The sequence below is a fragment of the Erinaceus europaeus genome, chromosome 6, assembly GCF_950295315.1.
Source record: "Erinaceus europaeus chromosome 6, mEriEur2.1, whole genome shotgun sequence".
NCBI lineage: Eukaryota > Metazoa > Chordata > Mammalia > Eulipotyphla > Erinaceidae > Erinaceus > Erinaceus europaeus.
Genome location: NC_080167.1, coordinates 48,383,930 through 48,402,394, shown reverse-complemented (window position 1 = coordinate 48,402,394; position 18,465 = coordinate 48,383,930). Strand labels below are relative to the sequence as shown.

At 36.4% G+C, this 18,465-nt stretch overlaps 1 non-coding gene across 1 annotated transcript; it reads right to left on the bottom strand.

Annotated features, from left to right (window-relative positions):
* Positions 1–17,035: 17,035 nt before the first annotated feature.
* Positions 17,036–17,140, bottom strand: LOC132539149 (U6 spliceosomal RNA). The gene has a single exon (XR_009550454.1). It is a non-coding gene; the product is annotated as a U6 spliceosomal RNA (small nuclear RNA).
* Positions 17,141–18,465: the final 1,325 nt, after the last annotated feature.

Genomic DNA, 18,465 nt, shown 5'->3' with positions numbered 1-18,465 from the left:
ATTGGGTGGTGGGAATTGTGTGGAATTGTACCCCTCCTACCCTATGGTTTTGTTAATTAATCCTTTCTTAAATAAAAAAATAAAATAAAATAAGTAAGGATAAAGAAAGGATCCTAAAGGCTTCAAGAGAAAAACAAAAAGTCACATACAGGGGAAAACCTATAAGACTATCAGCAGAATTCTCCACTCAAACTCTAAAAGCCAGAAGAGAATGGCAAGGTATCAAGCCCTGAATGAAAAAGGGTTTCAACCAAGGATAATATATCCTGCTAAACTTTCATTCAAACTAGATGGAGGGATCAAAACCTTCTTAGACAGACAACAGTTAAAGGAGGCAATCATCACCCAGCCTGCCTTGAAAGAGGTTCTAAAAGACCTCTTATAAAAAAGAACATCAGTATAATACTTACAATATATCAGAGCAAATAAAAAATTGTTGAATAATGGCACTATAATACATTAAATCCATAATATCAATAAATATCAATGGCTTTAACTCACCCATCAAAAGGCACAGAGTGGGAGGATGGATCAGAAAACATAACCCAACCATATGCTGCTTGCAAGAATCCCATCTGACCCAACAAGATAAATACACAAAGTGAAAGGATGGAAAACTATCATATAGGTTAATGGACCAAAAAAAGGCAGGAACAGCCATTCTCATCTCTGACACAATAGATTTTAAATTAACTAAAGTAATAAAATATAGGCAAGGCCATTACATAGTGATTAGAGGATCAATCAAGAAGACTTAACAATTATTAAGATCTATGCACCCAATGAGGGACCATATAAATACATCAAACACTTACTGAAAGAACATGAAAAGTACATCAATAGTAACACAATAATAGTGGGAGACTTTAACACCCCACTCTCACACTTAGATAAACAAAGCAGAGAATCAACAAAGAAACAAGAAAATTACATGAAGAGATGGACAGACTAGACCTCCTGAACATTTTCAGAGTTCTTCACCCCAAAAAACTGGAATACACATTCGTTTCAAATCCACACAACACATACTCAAGGATAGACCACATGTTAGGCCACAAAGACAGCATCAACAAATTCAAGAGCATTGAAATCATCCCAAGTATCTTATCAGACCACAGTGGAGTAAAGCTAACATTTCTCAACAAACAAAAAAATTACTAAAAGACACAGAATTTGGAAACTAAAAAATATACTCCTTAAGAACCACTGGGTCAGATATTCACTCAAGCAAGAAATTCAAATGTTCCTGGAAACAAATGAAAATGAAGACACAATCTATCAAAACACTTGGGACACAGCTAAAGCAGTACTGAAAGGGAAACTCATAGCCAACAATCACATATTAAACAAGAAGAAGAAGCTCAAATAAATGACCATACTGCACACCTTAAAGACTTAAAGGAAGAGGAACAAAGGAACCCTAAAGCAACCAGAAGGACAGAAATCACTAAAATTATAGCAGAAATAAACAACATCAAAAATAAGAGAATCATACAAAATATAAATGAAGCCAAATGTTGGTTCTTTGAAAAATTAAACAAGATTGACAAACCTCTAGCCAGACTCACTAAAAAAAAAAATGTGTAGAAAGGGTCTGTATGGTGGCACAGGTGCTCATGTGAACACAGGAAAAAATGGCCACCAGGAGCATTGGACTCGTAGTGTCAGCACCAAGCCTCAGCAATAATCCTGAATTGAAAAAAATTTTAAAAAAGAAAAACTGAAAAAAATACTTCAGTCATGTTAACTACTCATACATAGTCATCTTTAAACTTGGTCTTAGAGGTGGTGGTGGTGGTAGTTCTGGAAAAGCACACACTTTTCAACATGCAATAACTCAGGTTCAAGGTCCTGATCCCACCTACATGGGGGAAGCTTTAGGAATGGTGAAGCAATGATTGGGTCTCAGACTCTCTCTCTCTCTCTCTCTTTCTCTCTGCCTTTCTTCCCCTTCTATATCCTCACTCCCTCTCAATTGCTCTGTATATATGAAAAAGTTAAAAAAAAAAAAAAAAAGGCATCCAAGAGTGCAGGCACTAAAGTCCAGCAATAATCTGGATGGCAAAAGAGAAAAAAAAAAACTAATAAAAGAATGAATGAAAATTCATTCTGATTTAAGTGCACTTTGCACTAAGTTTCCTGTATAGTGATTGGCCCATAATACAATCTATGGAGCTATGAACACAACATTATGGAGTTTATGAGGATAATCTGAAAGTGGAGTGAAAATACCAACTGTTGTTAAAATTCCGGAGGCTCCAGCTGGCCGGGCTAGCTTCACGGGCGGGTAACAGAGACGACCAGAGACATACGGCTGGGCAGGGAAGCTGTATTTCTTTATTCAGGAACAACGATTCATAAACTAAGACAAACTAATCACCAAACAGAACTCTGCTGTCTCTTTGCGGCGGCGCAAGCACTCTCTCCAACTCCGGAACTCTCCAACTCTGGAACTCTGGAATTCTGACCCTCTCTAGGGGTTCCTAGGGGCGGGGCCAAGCGGCCCGCGAAACTAACTGGACTGATCCAATTCTCTCGGCGGGGGAGAACTACCCAATGTAAAGCATACAACAACCAACCATAAAAGACATTGCATTGAGAGGAGCAACTCGAGTGATTTTTATTAAAATGAAATCAGATGAAGGTACCAGAAAGTAACACACCATGGCATCACTTACTTGTCTTCTCTCTTCTTCTTGCATTGGCAGTCCTGAGTCTGTAAATGCTCTAAAATTTTTTCAAAGAGCAGATAATGCCCTACAGAGACATCTGCAACCTTCCTATGCAACCACTATTTAGTGATTTTGAGCATCATCCTTCCCTCTAAAATGTTTTTTTCTTTTTCTAAAACTAGAACTTGGGAAATATAGAAAATTCTTTATCATAATTCTTCCATGTTTGAAAAAAACAGAGGAAACTAAAGACAGCTAAATTATAATCCAAATCAGTGTAGATCCAAGTTTCAACTCTCAACAGTAGTATTTTGAATTAGGAAATAAGAGTTTGGGGCATATCCAACTGTGAGATGATAATTATCCCAAGGTTCAGGTTTTACCAGCAATGTGTATTAGTCAAGTATTTGGCTCTACCAGATTTGACTGATAGGAACTGAGTATTTCTTTGAATCAGAGTATTTATCTAATGGAGTTGCCTTAACATTGGTACATATGCATTAGTTTTCACACATCATTACTATGACAAGAGACCAGGTTAAGTTCATAACCATAAAGAGATCATGAAAGTTGTGAATGCAAAAACTCCATGCAACTTATGACTACTGTATCTAATTACTATAAATTCACATTGCATTTTATGAGATAGGAATTACTATGATTTTTCTTCCTTGAAGAATGTTTTTAGAGTATTGCCTAGAATTTTTTAAATTTGTTCTACCTCAAAAAAGCACAAAGAAAATTGATGATATTGGATTTAACTTGATGTTTTTTTCTATAATCAAATTTTTGAGTGTGTTCTATTATATGTACCAAAATAACAAAGCTGCTAAACTATTTGTATCTACAGTAGTACAATCAATTTCTCAAACACTGTATATAAAAAACACATTATTCCAGCTATGATTACCTGGAACTGTTAATACCAATGTCAAGTATTACAATTTAAAATATATAAAATATGCTGTACCTTTCCCATCTACATTTTTTCAATATCTTTAGTATTTTTAAAGGATCACGCTTTGAACAAGCAGCAGATGTTAATACAAAAATATAGAACATCTCAATTTTCTCACTGCTAACTCAGCTTACTGAGTCAATTTCACAATTCTCACATTTCTGAGTCCTAGGAGAAAATGCTAATTCAGATTGTTAAAATTGACACGGGTTAGGGTATAAAGGGTAATTAGCATAAAATCCTACACAAAGTGTTCTTAGCACCATTATACTTTTTTTAGTCAGAGTTGATTTTTAACAGAGTTGAAAAATACTAAAATACCCTTTTCTAGTTAAGTAATAAAAATGCAGAGTTTGTCCTTAAATCAGGTTTGAGTAGTATTAAGAAAAAACACCTAATGTGCAGTTCAAGCACAACTTTCATCTTACACTTAAGAATTATTTGACCCCTTAGGAGTCCGGCAGTAGCACACAGCAGGTTAACTGCACCTGGCACAAAGTGCAAGGATCGGGTAAGGATTCTGGTTCGAGCCCCTGACTCCCCACCTGAAGGGGAGTCACTCACAATTGGTGAAACAGGTCTGCATGTGTCTTTCTCTCCCCTCTCTGTCTTCCCCTCCTCTCTCCATTTCTCTCTGTTCTATCCAACGACAGCAATAAAAACAATAATAATAACTACAACAATGATAAAACAAACAGGGGAACAAAAGGGGAAATAAATAGCCTCCAGGAGTAGTGGATTCATGGTGCAGGCACCGAGACCCAGCAATAAACCTGGAGGCAAAAAAAAAAAAAAAAGAATTATTTGACCCATGTAAAACTATTCTCCTGAGGGAAATATCTTTGAAATACTGTTTCTGACATATTTATATTACTGCTGTCCTATACATAGTAGATACTGCTGAAAGGGCTAGTCTTTCTCTTCCCCTCTCTCTGGTTAAAAAAAAAAAACTGCTGCATCTGGCACAGTGGTCCATATTAAGTACAGAATGCTGCTGTTATTTCTGCTTTTTTTATCTTTTATTTACCTGGCTCTTAAGTACAAATAAGTCACTTAAAACATGTCTTATGTGTCTATAAGCCTGCTATTGTATTGGAAATGTCATGACATATTTTTCTTTTTTAAGTATAAAAATAAAATTATAATTTGTTGGAATAAAATGTGCTGCTATAGAATTTAAGTGTATATAGGTCTCTTTAGACAGGGATATTTTCTTTTTTTCTTTATTAGGGTATTGATGTATTACAGTCAACAGTAAATAGTAGTTTGTACATGCATAAAATTTCCCAGTTTTCCACATAAAAATACAACCCCCACTAGGTCTTCTGCCATGTTCCAGGACCTGACATAATAGTCTATGCAAAATTGTTTCATGACTTCTTTTTTCTTTTTTCTTTTTTTGCCTCCAGGGATATCAATGGGGCTTGCTGCCTGAACTGCAAATCCACTGTTCCTGGCAACCACTTTTTTACTTTTTTTAATAGAACAGAAAGAAATTGAGAGAGGAGGGGAAGATAGAGAGGGGGAGATAAAGACAGACACCTACAATCCTGCTTCACCACTTGTGAAGTGATCCCAATCACCCCACCCACCACCCCCAAGGTGGGGAGCCAGGGGCTCAAACTAGGATACTATGTGTGCTTAACCTAGTGCATCACTGCCTGGCTCCCATTTCATTACTTTTCCAACAACCCAATACATTAACCAAAGTTCTTAGGGTCAACAGAACTGTCTCCCAGAACATGACTGGCTCAAAAAGTCATTTAACTTTTCTTCTCCTTAGTTTCCCCAATTGCAAAAGAGAAAAATGACAAAATCAACAACAACAACAACAACAATAAATAAATAAACCATGTTGGGAAATTATGCAGATGTGGTTGAGTTAGGCAGGGCCCACAAACCACCCTATGCTAGTATGGCCCATCCCTTTATCTACATACCAATCTTCTGCTTTGTCTTATAAGTGACTAAAGGTCTCCCCACCACGTTATCCCCTCTGGGTTTTGCTAATTCTCACCAGCTAAAACCGTAGCAATGGTAGCTAAGGAAGTTCCCAGTGTGCTCCACCCCCTTTCCTAGCCATATCCATTCCGACTTGCCACTTCCGGTTTTATCCCATAAAACCCACTTCTGTTCCTGGTTTCGCTCTTTCTCCCGCTTCCAGACCTGGAGAAGGGCTGGCATGCAAATCGGGAGGTGGCCATTGTGGTCTGATGCCATGTGGCTTAACCCTCTATGATCACACCTGACTGGGGCGTTCACGTGTGAAAGAATTGTATTACCTACCACGCCACCAGGAGTTCCTGGATCCTCTCTCCTGCCCGCAACACTAGCCCAGAAAAATAATAAATATTCAAATTTCAGTGACACATCGGAGCTGGAATATGTCTGAATCACATTTGTTGCTGAGAATAGTAATAAGACTCATCTTTGGAAATGCTTTTTTTTTTTTTTTACCATTATTTATTTATTTACCAGTGCACAACTCAGCTCTGGTTTATGATAGTGCAGAAGACTGAACCTAGAACTTAGAAGCCTCACACATGAAAAGTCTCATTATATAATCATTATGCTATCTAACCCTGTGCCATCTTCAGAAATCCTTAAAGGTCTCAGTGAACGGATCTAACCTGCAAAAAAGTTGCCCCCAGAAGTCATCTGTTTTGCATACGACAAAGTCTAGGCAAAAGGGAAGGGAAATGAATGAAATAATTTTAAAATATTGTCAGAAAAATCTGAACCACAAGATAAATACTCTAATAACAACTGACTGAAACTGAGGGAAAGGATTAAGAGGAAAGGTCCAAGTAAGAAAAGTGAAAAGTATATTCTTGACACTGAGAAGACTGTGAAAAGTCTTAAAAGAAGAAAAAACATGAGTGCTGAAATCAGAATTTCAGTAGAATTAAAGCAGACATTAGTAGAAATGACCAAAATTAAGCTGTAGTGACAGGTTATAAAAGGTATAAAGAAATGAATTGCAGAGTGCTAAGAAATTGGGTATTGGGGTGCAAAGACAGTATGTGCTTATATAAGACTTCTCATGCCTGAGGTTCTGAAGTCCCAGTTTCAATACCCACCACCACCATAAACCAGAGCTAAAGAGTGCTCTAGTCTCCCTCCCACTTATTTAGTATAGAGAGAAGATGGAGATAGTGAGGGGGGGGAGAGAGAGGGAGAGAGACCTACAACACTGCTTCACTTCTTGTGAAGCTCCCTCCCCCACAGGTGGGTATGGGAGGCTTGAACTGGGCCCTTATTCATGGTAATATGTGCACTCAGTCAAGTGTGTCAACACTGAGTGTTTTGCTCCCCCTTTAAGATAAATATTTTTTTTATTTTTTTAAATTTATTTTATTTATTCCCTTTTGTTGCCCTTGTTGTTTTATTGTTGTAGTTATTATTGTTGTTGTTGTTGGATAGGACAGAGAGAAATGGAGAGAGGAGGGGAAGACAACGAGGAGGAGAGAAAGACAGACACCTGCAGACCTGCTTCACCGCCTGTGAAGCGACTCCCCTGCAGGTGGGGAGCCGGGGTTCGAACGGGATCCTTATGCCAGTCCTTGTGTTTTGCGCCACCTGCGCTTAACCCGCTGTTCTACAGCCCGACTCCCAAATATTTTTTTTAAAAAAGTTGAGTATAATCTGAAAACCAATAGGAGAAAAGGAAACCGATTATTCGGGGAATTAAAAAGACACCTTTGCATTTTAGAAAGAATTCTCTCAATGTATAAAATGATTTGGAGGACACTTGAATCAGAACATTACTGAGAATGCTACTGAAGTGATGCTCTTCATGCTGCAGTTAAAGGACAGCAATGGAATTTCATGACTAGAACTCATGTGAATTGACTATCATTTGCAGGTTAGACCTTGCACTTTCTCTGGATCATCTTACTGAATTGTCAAACACACACACATTCCATAATACAGGTATAATTTTTCAAAGAAAAGTCAGCTCAAACTCAGGTCTTTCCAAAAGGCCAACATTGGGATTTGCAGGTAATAATTCTTTTCCTTGGGTTAGGCAGTGGAGCACCCAATAGACTCCACACACTACCAAATGCAAGCACCTTAGTTCAAGTCCAAATCCCCACCTCCAGGTGCGGGTGCTCTAAGGAGAGTGAAGCAGTGCTGCAGGTGTCTCTGTCTCTGTATCTCTGTCTCTCTGTATCTCTCTCTCTCCCTCGCCCTATCTTTTCTTTCCCTCTCAATTTCCCTCTGTCATGTCAAATAAAAGAAAGGGGGAAATGGCCACCAGAAGTGGTAGATTCATCTTGTAGGCACCAAAGCCCAGCAATAATCCTAGTGGAAAAAAAAAAAATCCTACCAGACCTCTGTCTTTGATATACCTTCCCTAAGAATTTAGAAAGGATTGACAGATGGGTACATGTGGATAAAAATACAAAGACAATTATGGGAGGCTAAACAGACACCTGCTCAAGAATCCTGGTTTGAACCCCAGGCTCCCCACCTGTGTGTGTGTGGGGGGTGCTTCACAAGTGGTGAAGCAAGCCTACAGGTGTTTATCTTTGTCTCTCCCTCTCTCCCTCTCCCTCTTCTCTTGATTTCTCTCTGTCGTATCCAATAAAATAAAATAAAATAATATAAAAAATGGCTGCAGAAGCAGTAGATTCCTAGTGAAGGCGCCAAGCCCCTGGACACCCCCCTCCCCAAAAAAAAAAGGACAAGTTGATAACTTGATGCCCAAAATTGAAGATGTCTGTAGGATACCAGGTAGGCAGCTGAAAGGGCAATGCCCCTGAAGTATGAGATTTGGACTGGTAGCATATTAACAGCAATGTATCAGCCGACTCCACGAAAATGAGGTTTCAGAGGAATAGTATATGAATTTAGAGAATAAAAGATGCTTGACAAGAAGTAATTAAAAAGTTTGAAGTACAATCAAGAGATCTTTTTTTTTTCTGTAAAGCAAACAAAATTGAGTTTCATGATCATGGAATGAGTGAAAGCACCAAATAATCTAAGATATGCAAAGGAAAATAATTCATTTATTTCTTAATAATAGGATTCCCTCCTGAAAATACAGGATAATGTATTAAAAAGAAGTCTTACTTAACTGCAACTATTCAGAATTAGAACCTAATAGTTCTAATTCTTCTAAGACTGCTAAAAGTGATTTTGATCCCTTTGTATTCTTTTTTCCTTAAGGATTAGAATGTGATATTTTCACTCTCCACCTACAGGGGGGTTGCTCCACAAGCAGTGAAGCAGGTCTGCAAGTGTCTTATCTTTCCCTCCCCTCTCTGTCTTCCCCTCCTTCTCTCAATTTATCTGTCTCTCCAACAACAAAGGCAGCAAGGACAACAATTAACAATAATAACAAGGACAGCAAAAATGGGAAAAAATGGCCTCTGGGAGCAGTGGATTCATAGTGCAGGCACAGGGCCCCAACAATAAGACTGAAGGCAATAAGTAAATAAATAAATAAATAAAATAAAATAAAATAAAATAAATTGGCAAAAAATGTATGGTAAATGCAAAATTACAATGTAAAGCATCCCATTTTTCCACTTTTTGTTTGAAAACCAATAAGATAAATTTAAAGCATGCATAAGACAAATTAATAATTTATATAAATCACTGGGAGACTCAGTACTAATAGTCACAGAAAGAAAATGATGTATCTGCATTACCTACTTTAGGTCACCTAAAATGTCAGTAATAGAGTGGAGAAGAAAACCAGAAAGAATATGTTTCCAGACACTAGAATTATAATTTCTCCAGTTTTAATCTTTCTATTTTGTTCTATCACACAGAGGATTAACAAATTTAGTTTTCTCAGAATAGCAAAGATAAGACTCATTTCTGTTCTTCTTGAAATGATGAAAGCAAATTCAGTTTCACAGAATATTATTTGGAAGAAAACCAAACCCATTTGCTATGTAAGGAAGTCGCTCTCTGCCAGCAAATGTTCATAAGATGAATGTACAGATGAAAGACAAGCAATTTATTTTTATTTCAGACTGAGAATGACAATTTAAACTATAGTGAATTTTCTTTTAAGAGAAATGGAAATATAGGTCAAATGTCTTTATAACTTTATCAATATATGAATGCATAATATAAATACATAAATAGTGACTAGACAGTTTTTGATCTATAGGATAAGTGTAGTAATCATATTTCATTGTAATGATATTAGTATATGAAGTCTATACCATATATTCAGAAACAGTACTTCACCTTTAGTACTGGAATTTATACCTGGAATTTCAACCTACTGTAAATTAGTCAAGCCTTAAAAGCTCTAAAAGGGATATGAGCAAGCTTTAATTGTATGTTGGGAACTATCACATTCTAATTCTAAATGTGTAAAAATAATACTTAAGGAAAAAAAAAGAGTACAATGTATCAAAATCAGTTTTAGCAGAATTAGAACTTAATAAACATGTAATTACAATCCTTCATTTTGCAGACAGACACAAAAGGTCCTAATAAGTTACTCCTTATACATACTATGACTCTTACCTGCCATGGATAAATCCCAACAATGGTGAGGTTTCATGGATAGCACAGTGGATCAAAACAAATGTGGGAGAAATTAATTTGTTTTATGATAGTGAAAAAAATTACTGCTTCCCAAAGATCAAAATGATCATTAACTTCATTTCTGATTTACACTCTAGACAGAGATACAAAGTGTGGTTGAGATATCTGTCATACAATCAAATGAGATCTGTATCCTAAAACAGTGCATCTAAGCCATGCATCTATTAGATGTATTTCATAGCATTCAAGCCCATCTTTTGGTAATAATTATCAAAATTGTCTTTAAATCTGATTTCTTATAGTGGTATTTAAAAAAACATCTCAATTTTCATTTTAAATAGGCTACTAGAAATACCTTTTATTATTTAAATGACTGGCAAACAACTATTAGTAACTACTTCATTCTATCCAATAGCTTTCTCACTAGTATTTTAACTTCCAATGTGGAAAAGTTAGAATATATATATATAGTGAAAGCAGGGGGAGATGTGGTAGCTCACCTGGGTTGAAGCCAAGATATATCACATGTGAATACCACAGAAATGGGAGTAGCTTCATGTTATTTACATATTCATCTTCTCTCTCTCTCTCTCTCTTTCTCCTTTACCCCAACTGAAAAAAAAAAAACAAAGAAAAAGGTCACTCAGAGTAGTAGATCTTCAGTGACAACAGCAACAACAATGTGAATTTAATCTGCTTGCTTTTCAGCTTTGGTTTCTACCAATGAAAATAAATGCAGTTTCACATTTTATAATTTATTTCAGTCCTCTTTCTTACAGTCTCGCATGAACATTAAACTTGGTTTTAATGAAAGTGTTTCCTGAACTAAACCAATGACCTGCTGCAAATTTTTTTAAAAAAATACAGTCTCTCGGTTTATAGTTAACAGTATTTATATAATTTCCCCATTATTTCCCATACTTCCCTGATCCAGCCTTCTAGTCCTATTTCCAACTTTGACACCATCTCCCCAGATACCTTTTATTCTACCTGCATGTTAGCTACTGGACACAGGTAAAATTAGTAAAGTCATGGGCCCATTGGAATATACCTAAAATAGACTTCAAGCTTCTTCCAATACGAAAACCCCAAATACCAGCTATATTCTTGTCTTTGGGTTCCTGATTATTAAACAATTTGTTCTGCTTATATCTTAATGCTTTCCAGCCACCAAGTTGCAGATGCTACCATGATGCCAACCTGACTTCCTTGGGCAGAAGAACTCACCAATGTGTCCTTGAATCCCACTTCTCCAGAGGTCTACCCCATTAGGGAAAGACAGAAACAGGCTGGGGGTATGGGTCCACCTACCAATGCCCATGTCCAGAGGAGAAGCAATTACAGAAGCCAGACCTTCCAGCTTCTGTACCCCATAATGATGCTGGGTCCATAATCCCAGAGGGATAAGGAATAGGAAAGCTTCCAAAGGAGGGGATGACATAAGGAACTCTGATGGTTAGAATCGTATGTAATCATAACTCTCTTATCCTACAGTCTTGTCAATCATTATTTAACCAATCATAAAAAAAATACAGTCTCTCAAAAGGAATTCTTACAGTGTAATTCAATTCTCATTTTTGGGAAAATGCTGCTTAATTACTATTCTACATTTTTAAATAATATAATTAATGTAGTTTGAACAAATAAACCCCCCACTTCATTTTCAACTTCTTCATCTCCTCTCTCATACATCTTCTTTTCCTCCTTTCTTGGAGTTGAACAAAAACAAATTCACTCAGTCTATGAAAAAATACTTTAACCCTACTATTGTGCTTAATATCTAAAAAGGGATAGTGGAAGAAAAAAGGGAGATATCAGAATTAAATTACAGTCAGTCTATATCATTCATGTATGTATTTGCCTATCTACGTTACCGGTATATCTGTATCCATACATCCATCTCTACTTGTCTTCTTTTTATTCACCTTTATTTTTCCATTAGTTTTAAATTTTTCTGCCCTATGGTAAGAACTAATTAAATACGAACAACTGTTTTATCTAAGTCAGGTTAAATCATCTCAGTATTATTTATGTCTAATATGGGTAATCTAAGAAAAAATCACTTGGGGATTTCTGTATCCTTCATAGAAAAAAGATCAGGGGACTCTGCAGTTTTCCTCTGTGAATGGTTAGAAATAATATTTCTGAGATTATGCAATTTTAGATTTTAAAAGTAGAACAAAATTTAGCCTATCTGTTATGATTCTAGAAAATTAGTTCTAAGATGAAACTGCAAAAGTTTTGTGAGTGTTCATTATAGTATTGGTTATAGTGAACAAATAATAATATTTTCATTCTCTCCCACATTTTCTGGAGAGGACAGGAACTAGAAGATAAATCAATTATTAACTATCAAAGACAATGGATCAAACACTCATGCTATGCAATGAGATTTCCATAAATAACCAAGAATAAGGGATATTGGAATTTTTGGACGCATGAATATTTGGAAAATTGAGGAGAATGGTATCTCGAAGAAGGAACAAAAGTTCTGTGCTTCATACCTTATGCTGTGTGGCACTTTCATGTGGATTTTTCTGAATTACATCCTTTGTAATAAATGCATGATCTACTGAGTAAATTTATTTCCTGCATTCTGTGAGCCACTCTAACAAAATTATTAAACCAAAAACTGTGTCCTGAAATATCTGCTTTAGAGCTAATTGGTCAGAAGGACAGGTAACAATCTGCACTAGCAATGGACACTTGAAGTCTGAGGGGTTTGCAGGAATTTCCATCTATTTGTAGTCAGTCAGTCAGTCAGAAGTCCAGGTAACTGGCTGGGATTACAACTGGTGTCTGAATGTGAGGTCAGTCTTGGGAGCTTGAATGGAATCTCAAGCTAAAATTTCCACATTGGTAGTGTCAGATCTGACTTCTGATATAGGCTAATGTGCCTGAGAACTGTTTATTCATATGACGATACCTATATACATATCCCCAATGAAAGTTGGATGCAGAATACCAAGTATTTGTCTTTATCTTCAATAATAAACACCATGGTACAATGATGCCAACAGGATTTCCATGGGCAGATGACCCTGCCATGTGTCCTGGAGTCCCGCCTTCCCAGAGCCCTGCCCCACTAGAGAAAGAGAGAGACAGGCTGGGAGTTTGGAAGGACCTGCTAACACCCATGTTCAGTGGGGAAGGAAGCAATTACAGAAGCCAGGCCTTCCACCTTCTGCCTCCCATAATACAACCAGAGGGATAAAGAATAGGAAGACTTTCAAGGGGGTGAGAATGGGACAGTGAGTTCTGTGGTGGGAATTGTGTAGAATTATACCCCTCTTATCCTATGGTGGTGTTGATATCTCAATTTTATAATTAAAAAAAAATGGCTACAGGAGCTGTAGATTGATTTGTAGTGCAGGCACTGAGCCCCAGCGATAACCCTGGAGGCAAAAAAAAAAAAAAAAGAACAAATTAAAATGTTCCTAGAATCAAATGAAAATAAAGATGTGACTTACTAAATATTTAAGACTTAGCTAAGAGGGAAATTCATAGCCATACAGGTACACATTAGAAAACAAGAAAAAATTCAAATAAAGATCCTGACTACACACCTTAAGGACATAGTAAAAGAAAAACAAAGGAACAGCAGAAGGAATAGAATAATTAAAGGTAAAGCATAGTAAACAATATCAAAAATGAAAGAATCATACAAAAGATAAATGAAGCTAAGTGTTGGTTCTTTGAAGGGCATACAAAATTGAGAAATGCTTGGCCAGACTCACATGAATAAAATAAAAACCAAAAGCCACATGTGAAAGACTTGTATACTGAAAATTATGAGATACTATTTAACAAAATAAAAAATATATACAGAGAAGTTAAAATATATTCCATTTTCATGGGTTAAGAATTAATATAATCAAAATTAGTACTCAGAATCATATACAAATTTAATGCAATCCCCATAAAGGTCCTACCCAAATTTAGGAGAATCAGACAAAAGCTACAAAAGCTTATCTGGAACCAGAAAGTACCTAGAACCACCAATGCAATCTTGAGAAAAAAAATATAGAGGTGTCCCATGTAATCCTAACTGCCTGGTACTCAAACAAAAATAGTCACACTGACCAGTGTAATAGAATTAAGAGTCCAGAAATAAGCCCCCACACATATGGGCATCTAATTATTGACCAGGGGATAGAAACTATTAAATATAAAATGGAGAGTTTATTCAGCAAATGGTTTTGGGAAAATGAGTTGAAATGGCAGAAGAATGAAACTGAACCACTACATTTCACTACACACAAAAGTAAATTCCAAATGGATCAAGGACTTGGATGTTATACCAGAAACTATCAAATATTTAGAGGAAAAAAGGCAGAAATCTTTTCTTTTTTTTTTAACTGGGGAATTAATGTTTTGCATTCAACAGTAAGTACAATAGTTTGTATATGCATAACATTCCCCAGTTCCCCATATAACAATACAACCCCCAGTAGGTCCTCTGAATACTTCTTGGACCTGTATTCTCTTTTCTGTTTTGGTTTTATAAGCATCTTTTTTTTTTTTTGTATTTATCTTCTTTTTAATTTTATTTATTTAAGAAAGGAGACATTAACAAAACCGTAGGATAAGAGAGGTACAGCTCCACACAATTCCCACCACCCGATCTCCTTATCCCATCCCCTCCCCTGATAGCTTTCCCATTATCTATCCCTCTGGACCCAGGGTAAGCATCTTTAATGACTCACAAGGAAGACAAAAACAAAGATAAACCAATGGAACTATTCCAAATTGAAAAGCTTCTTCTACTTGGCAAGAAGCCACCACCAAAAAAAGACTCCTTACAAAATGGGAGATCGTTACATTCTATACATCAAACAAAAGGCTAATAACCCCGGTGGAGAATTATCTGGAGAACTCTCAGAAGGCTAGAAATGTGGCACAAAGCACAAGGACTGGCATGACGATCCCAGTTCGAGCCCCTTGCTCCCCACCTGCAAGGGAGTCACTTCACAGGCGGTGAAGCAGGTCTGCAGGTGTCTTTCTCTCCCCCTTCTCTGTCCTCCCCTCCTCTCTCCATTTTTCTCTGTCCTATCCAACAATGACAACATAAATAATAATAAAACAAGGGCAACAAAAAGGGAATAATAAATATTTAAAAAAAGAAGAGAGAAGGCTAGAAATGAACCTACCCTATGACCTGGCAATGGGATATATTCTAAGGAACCAAACACACCCATTCAAAAGGATCTGTGTATACTTGTGTTCATAGCAGCAAAATTTGTAATAGCCAAAATTTGGAAGCAACCTAGGTGTTCAACAACAGAGGAGTATCTAAGAAACGTATGGTATCTATACACAATGGAATACCACTCAACTATTTAGAATGAAGTCAGGCCAGGCAGTAGCACACCAGATTAGACACACATGGCACGAAGCACAAGGACCGGCATAAGGATCCTGGTTACAGCTCCCAATGCTCTACCTACAGAGGTATTGCTTCACAGGCGGGGAAGCAGATCTGCAGGTGTCTTTCTCTTCCCTCTATGTCTCCCCCTCCTCTCTTGATTACTCTGTCCTATTCAAGAACAAGAACAGCAATAAGGACAACAACAAAATGGATAAAATATCCTCCAGGAGCAGTGGATTCATAGTAAGCATTACAGGCACAGACCCCCAGTAATAACACTGGAGGCAAAAAAAGAAAAAAGAAAAAGAAAGATGAAGTCACCTTCTTCATCTCATCTATCTTGGATGGAGCTCTAAGTAATTATATTGAGTGAGACAAGCCAGAAAGAGGATGAATATAGAATTATCTCACTCATGGAAAGATGTGGAGAATTACAAACAGAAAGAGGAAACAGAAAGTAGAAGTTGGACTGGGTGTGGTGTACTGTACCAAAGTAAAGGGGGTGTGGGAGGGGTTTTCAGGTTCTCGTGCATGATGGTGGAGGAAGACCTAGACTGAGGGTAAGTGTTCTGCAGAAAACTGAGAAATTTTACACAAATTTCAACAGCTATATTTACTGTAATCTATTAATTATCCCAATAAATAGCATATTTATATAAAATTTCTAGCTACAGTTGAGAGATTATAAAATCAAATAAAACTCCCACACAGTTTAAATTGTGGAAACAGTATAGGACTGATTATTTTTAAATAATTGAATAATATTTATCCCATCAGTTTGATTATTAGCATCAGTTGAAACACTTATTGTAAAGATAAAACTGAAATAATATTATGAAAATATTCCAGTTCTAAGGACAAAGTATTTCCAATCATGCCAAATAGTAACATTTGGGTAATTCAGTGTTGATATTTAATACATAACCAAAAAAAAGAAATGACTTACTGGTTTGATGCTTTAGGAATATCTGAAATAGGACAAAAAAAGAGGAGTAAGTTAATCAATTCCAGATGTTCCCTAAGGATCAAACTGATCATTAGACAATAAATTCACACTGAAAAGTAATGATAAGATCTATCATATCAGACATATCATCAGTCTGCTAAAACATTTTTGGCACTGGAAATCTCGGTAGTATGTTGCATAAGTTGTGCCAAATGCCATATGAATGAAAACCCCAAAGGAACAAAAAAGTAAATCTGAAAAGTCATATATGCCATGGGGTTGACATTTCAGAAACTGGTTTTTCTAACTCCTATTTTTTTTTTTTATCTTTGCTATAGAAAACTGAGTAGACATGTCCTCTGATATATGTTCATATAAGTAGAGATGGTCTCTCTCCCAACCCCTTCCTCTCTCTCTCTCTCTCTGTCAATTTAGGGGCACAAGACACTCATCTTATTTCAATTAATTAACTAGATATCAAGTGCATACAACTAGAAAAATGGACATGGGAAGTCATCTGGGTAAATAAGCAGAAACTGCTCATCTTAATAAAATCTCATTTTTGTTGTTGTTCTTTTTAAAGTATGTAACACTTCAAAAATTTGTGTGCCATCCTTGCACTGGAGCCATGCTACTTTTTTTTCTGTATCATTCCAAGTTTAGTATATGTACTGCTGAAGTAAGGACATAAAATCTAGTATTTTAACAATGAGGATGATTTAAAATTTCTCAAGTTTTCAGAACTTTATTTTATTTATATTTTTTACATTCTGTTTGACTTAAAATTTCTCATTTTTAATTATATAACCCACTTCAAGAACTTCCCTTTTCAAAAATAATTGATATATTTTTCAGAGACTTAATAAATGTAATAGTTATCTTCTGATCTCTCATAATCCATGAGGCATTTTCTTTTACTCAAAATAATTAGACAGGAACTTCCCTTCTTACCCATATTCTCATCTGAATCACAGTCTCTGAAGGAGTGTAACAATTTGGGTAGCAACAACAATAAAAACAAAATATAGACAAATTTATTACTTAATATAAGCTTCTCTTTGATAAGTACAATACTCCCCACTCAACCTCATTTCTACTCTTTATTTCAAAGTCCTTGTCAGCATTCAGTGTCTCTGATAAGGTGCTAATAAATTTCATTTCAATCTTTTGAAGGCCCACTTGTGGGATAACAGATACTCTTTTTCACTGACGGGTATTCCTGTTTAGTTTTGTTGTTTTGGCACAAATACATAGGAGCATCTTTTACTTTAAAAAAATTCATGTTTTGAAAGAAAATAATGATATACATCATTCTTACATGATCAAAGTAAAAAAAATCTGTTGAGGAGGAAATGAGCATGGGAAAAATCATTTTCTCACTTATTTGCTTTGCACTGCTAGCGGAAAACAGATCCACTAGGCAGGCAAAATAGCTCACTTGGATAGTATACTGCTCTGCACAACCCAGGTTTGAGCCCAGCCCTGACAGCACTGAAGGAAGCTGTAGTTCACTTCAGTCCCTTTGCTTTTTTTCTCTGCCTCTGTGTCTCTACCTATGAAAAATAGAAAGAAAAAAGAAAGACAAATCATGTCTCCATCAATTAAAAAAGGCAGAAAAGTAGCAGAAGAGAAAAACAAGCAAACAGTAACAAAATACATGCACACATACATGCACCAAGCAAACCAAGAGTACGAGCTCTTATTTATGTATCCAGAGAAGGAAGAACTCCAGGTCAGAATCACTGATTTTAGTGGGAATGGGTAATAGCTGGCAGGTTACTTACTACCTGATGGAGCAAAAGCAGTCACAGCAGCAGATTATTCAGGATCCACAAATCTCTCAACTATACAAGTACAGTATGGGAAGGATACAGGAAGGGGAAGGATAGGGCAAATAGAGTAAGACTCTGTGGATGGACTGTAGTTAAAGATCTTTTTACTTCTATTTTTCTTTCTTTCCCTTAGAATCCAGAGGGGTTTTTTTGTTGTTGTTTGATTGGTTTTTTTT